A 12,353-nucleotide genomic window follows, 5' to 3' on the forward strand; every position below is an offset into this window, starting at 1 on the left:
ATGTACTGCAGATGTTCTGGAGCCTCACCCTCTTCCAGTGCAGCCTGGATCAGTCCATGGCAGATGGTGGGACTGTGCTTCCACCCCTGGGGCAGTCGGTTCCAGGTGTACTGCTCACCCCTCCAGGTGAAGGCAAACTGAGGCCTGCACTCTGCTGCCAGAGGAATGGAGAAAAAAGCATTGGCAATGTCAATAGTTGTGGGGTATGCCCAGCCACTGCCCTGGAGGGATGTCTGCTGGGATAAGGAGATTGCCTAAACCTCCCAGCAGGACTCCCTGGAAAGGCAGCTACTCTTCAGTCATGGCGAGAAAAAGACAGACCCAGAATCCTCTGGGAGACCCTATGCAGATCCCTTGTAACCCATTGGCCTTTACCCTCTGAGACCCACCCCCTGTATCCCTATAAAAGCTAGACCTCTGCCCCTGCGAGACAGAGCTCTCCTCCCTAGCTCCTCTTTGCGGAAGTACGGACCAATAATAAAGTTACTTCGAGCGGAACCAGCTACAAAGTCTCTCATCTCTCTCTGGTCTGGCCTGGAGGCTGCCCTGCAGAGCTGAGCTGGAATCACGACCTGACAATCACTAAAGAGCTGACAGCTTCTGCACAGGCCCTCCTGCCAGCAGCTGAGGGAAGACACCGGGCCTCAGGAAGGCGATTCCTTTTGGGACCATCTTTCCGGATCAGTCACCTCTTCCTCGGTCAGAGCTACTGACCCCTCACCAGCTGCCATAAATAGTGGCATACCACTTCACTGCTTTGGACTCCAGCTCGTACTGGAGCTCCAACATGTCCGGCACAGCAGCGCTCAGCAGTGGAGTCACTTCATTCAAGGCACGATAGTCCACAGTCAATCTCCATTCCCCGTCAGACTTGTGCACAGGCCAGATGGGGCTGTTGAAGGGTGAGTGGGTCTTGCTGACCACCCCTTGGCTCTCCAGCTCATGGATCATCTTGTGGATGGGGATCACAGCATCTCGAGTTGTCCGGTACTGTCGGCGATGCACTGTCGAGGTAGCAATTGGTACTCTTTGTTCTGGCACCTTCAGAAGGCCGACTGCAGACGGGTTCTCTGATAGTCCAGGCAAAGTGTTCAATTGCTTAATGCCCTCTGTCTCTACAGCAGCTATTCCAAAAGCCCATTTGAGTCCCTTTGGGTCTCTGAAATACCCGCTTTGGAGGAAGTCTATGCCCAAAATGCACGGGGTCTCTGGGCCAGTCACAATGAGATGTTTCTTCCACTCAGTTCCAGTCAGGCTCACCTCAGCTTCCACCAAGGTCAAATCTTGTGATCCACCTGTTACACCAGCAATAGAAACAGATTCTACCCCCACATGCTGCGATGGGATTATTGTACACTGCGCACCAGTGTCAACCAAGGCATCATATTTTTGTGGTTCTGATGTACCAGGCCAACGAATCCACAGAGTCCAAAAAACACGGTTTTCCCTGGCCTCTATCTGGCTAGAGGCAGGGCCCCTCTATGCCTGGTTATCCTTCTTTCCCTGGGCCTGCATCTTAGAGGTTCCTTCATGGGAATCAGACATGTCATTGTCTTTTCCATCATTTCCGGCAGTTTGGCTACAGGCAACTGGAGCTACTTCCTTTTTGGTGGAACTTCCTTTCTGAGACTTGCACACCTTCAATTCACGCACTCGTGCTGCCAAAGCAGAAGTGGGTTGTCCTTCCCACCTCCACGTTTTTCCCACTGTCATACAGGAAATCCCACAGCTAACTTTGTGGGAGGTACTTTCTCTCTTGGGAGTGTCTGCGTTTGGTATCAGAATCTCTGATCTGTACTGTCGAGATTTGGAGAAGGCCCTCTTTGATCTCCTTCTTAATCTCCTGGAGACTCTTCTCCATCTTATCCTCCATTTTCTGCACATGTGTTTCCACAGCTGCGATTTTTGCATGTGTTGGGCCATGTACGGAGTCTGCATATACTCGGAGCTTCACTGCCATATCCTGCATGGTTTCATGTGCACCGTAGTCCAGTTTCATTATTGCTAAAGCAGAAGTGTATTCTTGTGGCCCGAGCCGTATGAGTTTTCGCCACATGAATGGATTAACTCTAACCCAGTCTGGACTCCTCAATCCTGGCTCATCTGTGAAGACAATCTCTACCACCCCTAGTTCTCTCAAGCATTGGATCCCTTGTTCTGTGGTCTTCCACTGGGTTTGCTGCATGTAGAGATCATCTCTGCACAGATATCTATCCCTTGTGCCATTCAAAACCCGTCTCCAGAGACTGGCAGAGTCAGCCCCCCTTATCATCGCTTGGTCGATAGCTGGATCACGTGACAGGGATCCCAAATGCCTCGCTTCAGCACCGTCCAGCATCACATCATCACCTGCAGCATCCCAAATACGGACCATCCAACTTATTATGGCTTCATCAGACCTTCGGGTGTAATCCTTTCTTAGGCTGTTAAGGTCCTTTTTTGAGGTTCCTTCCCCTGCATTATCCTCATCTTTCACTGGGCGATTGGTTTTGGTTGTGTGTTTTTTCCTCGTGACAGGAGCCACTGTCAATGGCTTAGACTCTCCATCTGGTTTGGGCTTGCTGTCTGGTTTGGAAGCAGTCTGAGTGACTGGGGTATCTGCAGGCTTTGCTCATTCATCTTCCTGCCCCTCTACCTGCTGCAGTGTGCCACAGGCATATGCCAAAGCCCAACATATTGCAAAAACCTTTTCTCCGAATTTTCATTGTATTTCTCTTTCAGATATTTCTCCACCTCAGCTGGTTTCTGAATTTGTTCAGACGGGAAATCCCAAACTATCGGGTCAGAGAATTTCTTTAGGGTTTGGCTGATGTCCTCCCATTCCCCACACCACTCAGGATTTTCCACCTCTGGGTCAGGTGTCTCAGCAGTCACCCTGGAAATCTGAGCTCTCATTCTAGACAAGCTGCGAACCACATAGAGGAAGCTTACGAGACAAAATACCAGGAAGGTGGTCTCTTTAACATCCAGGGGAAACTGAGCATATCAAAAGATAACCTATCAAATTTAAAGGGAAGGGAAACCCCGTCTCCTCCTCTTCTAACAATCGGGGTGCAATTACTAATAAATTCCCAAAACAGGCTACTGAAGCTAGGACTGGGGTTAGGACAGAGAAACCACATATCATACACACCTCGAACAGCTGCCTGTACCTCTGTCAACTTCTTATAAATCATTATCACTGAGCACAGCAAACTAGAAATCCGAATTCATGCCCCTGCTCTGCAAAAATTCCCTATCAAGGATAAGATCAGACCAAGTTGTGGATAGGAAAATAAGCCTAGGGACCAGAAAGGCACTAGTACCTTAAACAAGCCTACGGACCAGAAATACATGAGTATATCAAGCCAGAGAGACATTATGAACTCAACCAACATGGTGACTACTTTACCCCAACACAGAATAAGTAAATTCAAACCAAAATGTAATTAGCACAGATTTTTCACTTTCCTTCGAGCCACACAGTTGGGTGCCACTAAATTTGTGCCGGTTTGGCCAAATTTAGAAATTTATCCTCTGAGAGAAGGCAGGTTACAACCATCCCTCCCCCACCAGGTTCAGGAAAAGATTGAATTTTCCTCGAAGGAAAGTGAAAGAGAGAAAAACTATTTATTTAACAAACACACAGGAAAAGGATAATAGTGCTAAATAATATAACCTCTCGCCTTGCTGAGAGAAAAACCTGGGAAAATTTCAGAGTCCTTCCTTAGTCTCTCTCTCCCCCTCGTGGAGCTGGGATGGGGTGGTGGGCCCCCCTCCAGGGCCAAGGCCTCGGTGGAAAGTCCTCCCGATGTATTCTGATGTTGAAAATGTCCAGCAGAGAGAAAAGGAAAAAAACAAAAGTCCCAGGAAAACAAAAGTTCAGCTCTCCGGAGGAAAAGGAGCTGAAAAACTGGCTGAAAGCTGACTGGAAAGCAAGCAGGCTGCCTTCCCACCCTTGCTCTGCAGAAGCAGATGGGTTTTATCTCTGTGTCCTTGGAATATGAAAATAAACTGCTTTGAAACAGTACACTTTTCTCTCTCCCATCTCAGGCTCAGTTTAAAGGCATAGAAAGGCATATATACTAATTTCTGGGCATAGTGCAGTGGTAGGGAATACAACATCAAGTCACCCCAAGACAACCATGCAGCCCTCCTCATCCTCCATGGCACGGTGGAGCCGGGGAGTACAGGCTGGGAACACAGGGGTGGGGACACACAGGAGGGGACACGAAGCCACAGCACCTCTGAGCGCTGGCCCGGGGTGGGGGGTGAGTGGCAGCGGGACCGGAGCTTCCTGCCCCCACCGCAGCCCTGACACCCCGGGGAGGGGCACCGAGGAGCTGGGGGGGGTGGTGGGATTTTGTCTCCAGAAGAAAGAAAATCGGGATATGGGGCAGCTTCCCACAGAGGAAAGGAGAAGGAGCTGTGGCAGGAGCTACTGCAAGAGAAATACCCCTCCTCACCCCACTAAAATGGTGAAAAGATCAAGAGGTTGGTCCTGATCTCTGAGAGGTGAGAATCAATAAAATATCATTGAAAGTGGCTTAAAACATCAAGAATTGATCAATGGAATGCCAGATGTATCTGAAAATAGACACAAATTCTTCTGTGGAGCTCCCGGCCTGGCTTTCCCAGCGCTGGGTGTGGAGTGGCACCGGCTCAGCGGGAAGCCCTGAGACCTCATTTCTCCTACCCCCTAATTCAGAGCAATTTATTTGGCTAAGTAATTATTACTTAATGGCTGTTTAATTATCCCTGAGCTGCCTTGCTCCTCTACTATGCACAGGCCAGCACAGGCTCAGGGGCTGCAGGGCTGTCCTGTCCTGCGGGGGCTCCGTGCATCACACTGATTTCCCCCAAAAAGGTAAAACCGACCCAAACCCCTTTGGCAGAGGACAGGAGGAGAGGGAGATTTCTGGTATAAAACTCCCCAAGTCATTTATGCCCAGCTTGGGAAGAACAACCCAAGCCAAGCGGAGGTGGGACCCCCCAGCAGCGCCTCTCTGCCGCCCCAGCTGAAGCCCTCGCTGGCTGCTCCAGGCTGGATGGGCAGACTGGGAGCACTGGGAAGGGGCCCCGGCTCGGGGCGCAGCCCCCGGGGCAGCCCCACGGCCCCACGGCAGCTCCAAGGCTCCGCCAGCCGGGATGGAACGTGGGAGGGGGAGCAGGGCAAGGGCCGGGGCTGTCGGTGCCCAGGGGACACAAGGGACAGTGGGGGCACTGCACAAGCATTTCATGCAAAAGTAACAAAATAATGAGGAAAATAACAACAACAGCAACACTGGCACTGTCAATGCTGACAGAGGTCATGCCAGGCCATTTCACAGAATGTTCCAAGTTAGGAGGGACCCAGAAGGATTGAGTCCAACTCTTAATAGTGTGGCCCGTGTGGGATCAAATCACAACCTTGGCATTATTAGTACCCTGCTCTAAGCCAGGTCGCAGTAATTTAGCAGCAAATGTTTCAGGGCTTTATGCGCAGGTTATGTCAATGTCTGTATTCAGGTTCAGGGGATAAATATGTGGTGTTACAGAAACAGGATGAGTTCTGGGATGGTTGTAGAAGGAGCAAGAAACCCCCAGCCCCAGCCCAGGCAGCCACACATCAGCTTCCACATCATCTCCTCTTCCTGCAGCTTCATCTCCTGGAGACCAGGCACCAAGGGGACCCTGTAAAGTGGCACTGAGGTCACCCTGACAGTCAGTGCACAGCAGATGCTGCGGCTGAGGAAGGACATCCCCGTGCTGGGGGGGAAGAGGCGAAGCTGAGCCTGCCCAGCAGGGAGAAGGTCCTCTCTGCATCCCCTGTTACAGGGGAGTTTGGGCCCTGCTGCAGAGATACGGCTGCGGATTTGAGCAGATCCAACTCCTGAGTTTATTTTCAGCCAGGTGCACACACTGTGTATTGCAAACGACCAGAAACCTGCAAGGAGGAGCAGAGAAAGACACGGTGACCCCGTCCCCTCCAGCAGCTGGATGAGACAAGTGCTGCCTCCAAGGGCCAGTCCCAGCAGCCTCTTCCCCGCAGGCCCTGCCTGGCTCCCCGGCACTCACGAGGAGTTGCAGCTGCTGCCGTCCCCCCGGGGCAGCCCCTGGCCCCGTCTGCGCAGCCCGAGGCAGGGATGTGCGCTCCCACAGAGGGGAAGGGGAACTCCTGGGAAGGAGAGAGGAGCGGCAGTGGGAGCTGCCCCGGCCCCTCGGGGGGACACACGCCCAGGGCTGCCCCGCACCCCGGGGCTCCTTCCCTGCGAGGCCCCGGGGCAGGGCTGCACCCCCGGCCCCACAAGCACCAAGCCCGGCCCAGGAGCCCCCCAGGCTCCCCTCTGCCACCCCACAGCCCCACGGCCCCTCACTCACCATTTCCTCATCCTTGAGCACGGCCAGGGAGGCCCCGAGCTCGGAGCACCGAGCCTGACCCTGATCCCAGGTCCCCTGATCCCTCGAGCGGAAGTCGCAGACCCCGCGGTACCCGACCCAGCCCTTGGGACAGGCCAGCAGCACCGGAGCCACAGGTGCAACTGGGGTAACTGGAGTTTTACCACAGCTGCCTGCTGGACAGCGAAGGAGAGAAGGTTCGAGATCGCCCTGCACAGGGAGCGGGGACCCCGCTCTGCCCCGAGGGGCTGGGCCGAGGCAGCTGCCCCTCCCTTACCTGACTGCACAGCCAAGGCCACCCCCAAAGCCAGGACCAGGACCAGGAGCAGCAGAACCAGCAGGGTGACAGGGATGGGATCTGAACCACTCACCTGGAGCGGGAAAGAGCCGCTGGAGGCACTGGCCAGGGCCAGGGGCCAGGGGCCAGGCTGTGGCAGGAGAACTGCCCAGGGCTGGGGGCAGCCGGGGGCGTTGGGCCCGGCCACTGCAAACCACGAGGCCTCTCCCAGAGCCCTGGGAACAGCCACAGCCCTGCCGGCCCTGGGCTCCTGGGCTGACACTGCCCCTCCCCACAGGCCACAGCGCTGGCCCTGCACTCACCCAGAAATCCTCCGAGGGTTCTTTTCTGGATGACTCCGGTTCCTGATGCGTCCTGGGGATCCAGGGCTTCATTCACAACCCCGTGAACGGAGCAGAATTCCCTCTCCTCCAGCCCACAGCCGGCACCTCCCCGCTCAGTGCAACCAGCACCTTGCTCCCGAGGCATCAGCAGTGCTGAAAAACCCTTCCGCAGGAGCCTCAGGAACAGTTTTACAACCACGGCGAAGGCCGGCTGGAAGGACCCCGATGAGAGGCCCCGGCTGGTCCCGGCCCTGCGGGAGCCCCAGGCTCAGGAGGGCGGTGCCGGCTCAGTCCCGCCCTTCCCCGCCTGTGCCCTTCCTGCAGCCTGGTGGCCACAGAGGAGCTGTGCTCGTGTGGCTGCTGTAACCGAGCCCAAAGCAACTTCCCCCAAAGCAGAGCCTCCACCTTCAGCAGACGCTGCCAGGACAGACACAAAGCTCTCAGCTTCTGGGCTCCGCTTACAAAGGGAACAGCTCCATTCCCACCTGCCCGGACATTCCCGTTCTGGCATGGTGCCGATTCTAAAAGTAACATATTTTGGGCACAGATATGGAATACAATAATGCTGTGCCTTACCCATGACAAAAATTCATAAAATAATAAGAGAGCCAACAGTAGCAGCAGCACTGGCACCGTAACAGTGCCGGGGGTCACACAAGGCCACTTCACAGAATCACAGAATCCTCTGAGTTGGACGGGACCCACGAGGGTCACCGAGTCCAGCTCTTAAGGGAACGGCCCAGGTGGGGATTGAACCACAACCTTGGCATTATTGGCACCGGCTCCTGCCGAGGCAGCAGCGGGAAGGAGACCGCGGGCAGCCGCTCCCGCAGCGCCCTCACGCCAGGGCGAACACGGCGCCCACACGGCACAACGAACCCGCCACAGCCCCCTGCCGCCCCCTCCGCCCGCAGCCAGCCCCGAGCCCCGCCAGAACCGAGCGCTGAACTCACTCGCGGCTCCGCCGTGGTTGCCGTCCCCTTAAACCAGCTCTCCTCTGCTCCGTTCCGGCCAGCGACGGACGAGGAGTGACGGCGAAAGCTGCCCATCGGGCGCTGGCCCGTTCTTCTCTTCCCTGCCCTCTCGGGTCTCGCAGCGTCACCGGCCCGAGCTCAACTCGCCCAGGGCCGGCTCGAACATTCCCCCGCCGGGGCGAGCAGCTCCCGCAGCCTCCTCAGCCCCGGAGCCCTCGCAGTCCCCGCTCTTTCGGGCCGTTCCCGCCGCCCGCAGCGAGGGGCCCGGGGGCTCCTCCTGAACTCCCCTGCCCTCGGTCCCTCCTGGGCACGGCCGGGCATTAGCCCGGCTCCCGGGGTTGTCCCGGCACCGGCTGCTGCCACAGGGCATGGCGTTGCTGTAGAGTTTGTTGTTAAACCCAAACAACAGATCTGGAGAGGGGTTCAAGCCTAGAAACCCTCGGGGAGCCCTCGGGAGCTCGGAGCAGCACGAGGGGCTTAAGGATCCCCCAAGACCTCCAAGCAGCAGCTCTGCAGCCCAGAATGGAGATGATTCCAGACCCCACGGTCCATCCCGGGGTTGGAGACGTGAGAGCGGAGCAGGCACCGAGCTGCTGGATGGAGCTTCCAGCCCCCGTCGGATCCATCGGAGTACGACAGAGTCAGTGATGGGCGTCTGTCGGGGCTCGGTGTCTGTCAGCGTTTGCAATGCACGTGGATGAGCCGAGGCCACACTGGCAGCGATCCCCACCACCACTTGCTCTCTCTCCTCTCTTTTCCATGACAGATTTCGTGCTGCTTCCTTTCAGTTTAATGACCTGGAAAGCAAAATCCGCGGCTGGCCCACGGCCATCCCTGTTGTTTTCCAGATCTCCAGCCTTGATCCTCTCCCTGCCAGCTCGGAAGAAGGCAATTGCACCCACTGGCATCACGTCCCTCCTCTCACTGTGTCCCATTTCTCCCAAACGGCTGCCTGCGAGCGCAGCCGGACCCGCCCTGGTGCTGGTTAATGCTGGAGTGAATTATTGCAGCGATTATTGGGCTGGGCTGGGCCTGGCTGGGTGCCCGGGGCCACCAAACCCGCTCTGTCACTGCCCCCCTCAACCTGGGCAGGGAACAGAACACACCAGGAAAGGCGGCAGGGTCGGGATAAGGGCAGGGAGAGTTCACTCACTGGTTACAGAAACAACAGACCTGACTTGGGGAAATGAATTGAATTTATTGTCAAACAAATCAGAGCACGAGAATGAGAAGTAAAATAATTCCTACGAAAACATCTTCCCCCCACCCTTCCCTCCTTCCCGAGCTTCCCTTTATCCCCGATTCCCTCCCTCCTCCCCACCCAGGGGCACAGGGGATGGGGGTCGCAGTCAGGTCATGTCACTGCCTCCCCCTCGGGGACAGGAATCCTTGTCCTGCTCCAGCCTGGGGTCCCTGCCGCGGGACACAGTCCCTCAGGAGCAGGCTGCTCCAGCGGGGATCCCCCACGGGCTCACGAGTCCCGCCAGGAGCCACTTCCACGGCTCTGCACGGGCTTCCCACGGGCTCAGGGCCTCTCTCAGGCATCCCCTGCTCCGGCCCGGGCTCCTGCCGGGGCTGCAGGTGGGTCCCTGCTCCATGCCGGACTCACCCGCAGTTCCCAGCGCCTTCAGCTCCCGGTCACACCGAGATCCGGGCGGTTCAGGGCAGCATCCGGGCTTGGCCGGGCCCAGCGCCAAGAACGCGCCCTGAGCCAAGGTTTCCGAGGAATGGCGGAGTGCGGGGAAAGGGAGGGGGTTCCGTGCCGCGTGCAGAGCCCGCCCCTCGCTCCGATTGGGCGGTGCTGCCGTCAGTCGTGGTTCTGGCGCGCTGATTGGTCGGAGCGGGGAGCAGCCCGGGCCCGGAGCCGCCGGCAGGGCGGCCGTGGCGCAGCAGAGGCGCCATTGGCGGAGCGTCTGTGCGGGCCCGGGAGCGGCGGCGGCGGCGGCCGGAGCCCGGTGAGGCGGCGGCGGAGCTCGGAGGCAGCCCCAGCGCAGCGTCCGCGGACGGGGCAGCCGCCTCTGTCCTACCCACAGCAGCCGGGACGAGCCAGCGCTGCTCCGGCACCGGCTCCTGCCGAGGCAGCAGCGGGAAGGAGACCGCGGGCAGCCGCTCCCGCAGCGCCCTCACGCCAGGGCGAACACGGCGCCCACACGGCACAACGAACCCGCCACAGCCCCCTGCCGCCCCCTCCGCCCGCAGCCAGCCCCGAGCCCCGCCAGAACCGAGCGCGGCTCCCACCTGCGCTGGGGCCGCCTCCGAGCTCCGCCGCCGCCTCAGCGGCTGTTCCCAGTCACCCCCAGTATGATCCCGGTCGCTCCCAGTATGTTCCAAATCACTCACAAGAGGATCCCAGTTGCCCCCAACATGATCCCAGTTGCTCCCAGTCATGCCCAGTCCGGTTCATTTCACTCTCAGTGCCTCTCAGTATGAGTTCAGTGTGGCCGCATTTGCTTCCCAGTCACATCTCCTATGATGCCATTTGCCCCCATTGTGGCCCCAGTTGCTCCCAGTAAGAATCCAGTCACCCCCAGTATGATCCCTGTCACTCCAAGTGTGACCCTGTCAGTCCCAGTATGATCCCAGTATGACCCCAGCATGGGCCAGCTGCTCCCAGGATGATCCCAGCTGCCCCTTGCATTTTTCCAATTGCACCCTTTCACCACTAGTATGGTTCCAGTCACTCCCAGTACGATTCCAGTCAGTCCCAATATGATCCCAATCATGCCCACTATATCCCAGGAGCACCCAGTTGTCCCCAGCATGCCCCCAGTTGCTCCCAGTAGCCCCCAGTATGGTTCCAGTATATCCCAGTATGATCCCAGTCAGTCCCAGTATGATCCCAATCATGCCCACTATATCCCAGGAGCACCCAGTTGTCCCCAGCATGCCCCCAGTTGCTCCCAGTAGCCCCCAGTATGGTCCCAGTATATCCCAGTATGATCCCTGGTGCCCCAGTTCTGCTCCCCCTGGGTTCTGGTCCCAGTCCTGGTGTATCCCAGTGTCCCAGTCTGTCCCAGTCCATCCCAGCCTGTCCCTCTCTGTCCTGATCCCTTCCCAGCAGCTGCTGCCGTTTCCCAGATCCTGCTCCCCCCACCCCATTCCTGGGCATTGGGACCCCCCTGCATCTCCTTCCCCAGCTCCGGGACCCCCCCGCACCCCCTGACCCCGCACCAACACCCCCCTGCACCCCCTTTCCAGGTATCCATCTCTCCCAGCCCCTGGATCTCCCTTTTCCCTGACCCCAGGGACCCCCGGACCCCCATTCCCGGCCATCCTGGGGCACCTCAGCCCCAGGCCTCCCTTTGCTGGGAAACCCGAACTGGGCACAGGGAGGGGGAGAGGAGAGGGAGAGGAGAGGGAGAGGAGAGGAGAGAGGGAGAGGGAGAGAGAGAGAGAGAGGGAGAGGGAGAGGGAGAGGGAGAGGGAGAGGAGAGGAAGATTGGGAATCAGCGATCGGAGTCCCAGCGCCCAGTCCTGCTCTCTCAGGGGTGGGGCCTCGCAGGCGCAGGACAAAATGGATGCGCGGGTCCCGGAGCTTTCCCCGCTTTGGGTTGTCGAGATAGAGGGCTCAAGAATTATCTCAGAGACCGCTGAATCATTCCTCAAAGGACTACCTATGCCCAGGGAGAAAGGTGAAAAGTGCACTGTGAGGATGACTACTGGTCTTCATCAGAAAGACCCCTGAGGAAGAGGAGAGGTCTTCCTCAGCACGACCACCAGGACACACAGCGCATGCGTGACCCGTATGCTAATGATATTAATGACTTCTGAGAAACAATTTGTATAACCACACCTGTCCCACGGAATGTGATGAATATTCATAATTTAACCCTTAATAGTGTGTTGTAGTGAGCACCAGTGTTGAGGAATGATTGGAGGATCAGGGACATGGGTCCCTGGAAGAGCTGTACAAGCAAACACCTTTTTAGCTTGACATAAGTAGGCCTCTTGCTAACTGCAGAAATCAGCAGGCCTTTGTAAGCCTCTTGCTAGCTGCAGAATAAGGAAATAGTGAGAACAGAAATCATGAGAATAAAGAAAGAAGACAAAGACACAAACGCAGTGTTCTTGACAATCCTGTTATAGATAAACAACAGGACGTGCTGACAAGATGTACTGACCATGAGAGATGAGGAGGAACCCTGAATCGCAACATTAGCAATACGTGTAAAATGTAGCTTTTTACCCAGCATCAATAGAGAAGTGACAAGTATGCATATTTGAGTGTATAAAAGCAAAGTTTGAATTTCAATAAACTGAAGCTTGCATTATCAATCACATTGACTGACTGCATGTCTTCCCTCGCCGGAGTCAACAAGACACCGGTGTGTGTGTGTTTGGAGGAGCGATCCCCACACACCTGGCGCGCCGAATAAAGCAAATACCCACTTCTCTGGCTCT

The 12,353-nt window shown here is 56.8% G+C and overlaps 2 protein-coding genes and 1 long non-coding RNA gene across 3 annotated transcripts in view; 2 read left to right on the top strand and 1 right to left on the bottom strand.

Annotated features, from left to right (window-relative positions):
* The window catches only part of LOC116436886 (zinc finger protein 660-like), a 163,335-nt gene that overhangs the window by 69,513 nt on the left and 81,469 nt on the right, over positions 1 to 12,353 (top strand). The gene's annotated exons all lie outside the window — the stretch shown is intronic.
* Positions 1 to 12,353, top strand: part of LOC116436931 (zinc finger protein 79-like) — a 509,410-nt gene that overhangs the window by 60,311 nt on the left and 436,746 nt on the right. The window lies entirely within an intron of this gene.
* LOC116436957 overlaps positions 1 to 12,353 on the bottom strand; it is a 133,737-nt gene that overhangs the window by 16,266 nt on the left and 105,118 nt on the right. The gene's annotated exons all lie outside the window — the stretch shown is intronic.

This window comes from Corvus moneduloides, chromosome 31 (genome assembly GCF_009650955.1).
Source record: "Corvus moneduloides isolate bCorMon1 chromosome 31, bCorMon1.pri, whole genome shotgun sequence".
NCBI classification, from domain to species: domain Eukaryota; kingdom Metazoa; phylum Chordata; class Aves; order Passeriformes; family Corvidae; genus Corvus; species Corvus moneduloides.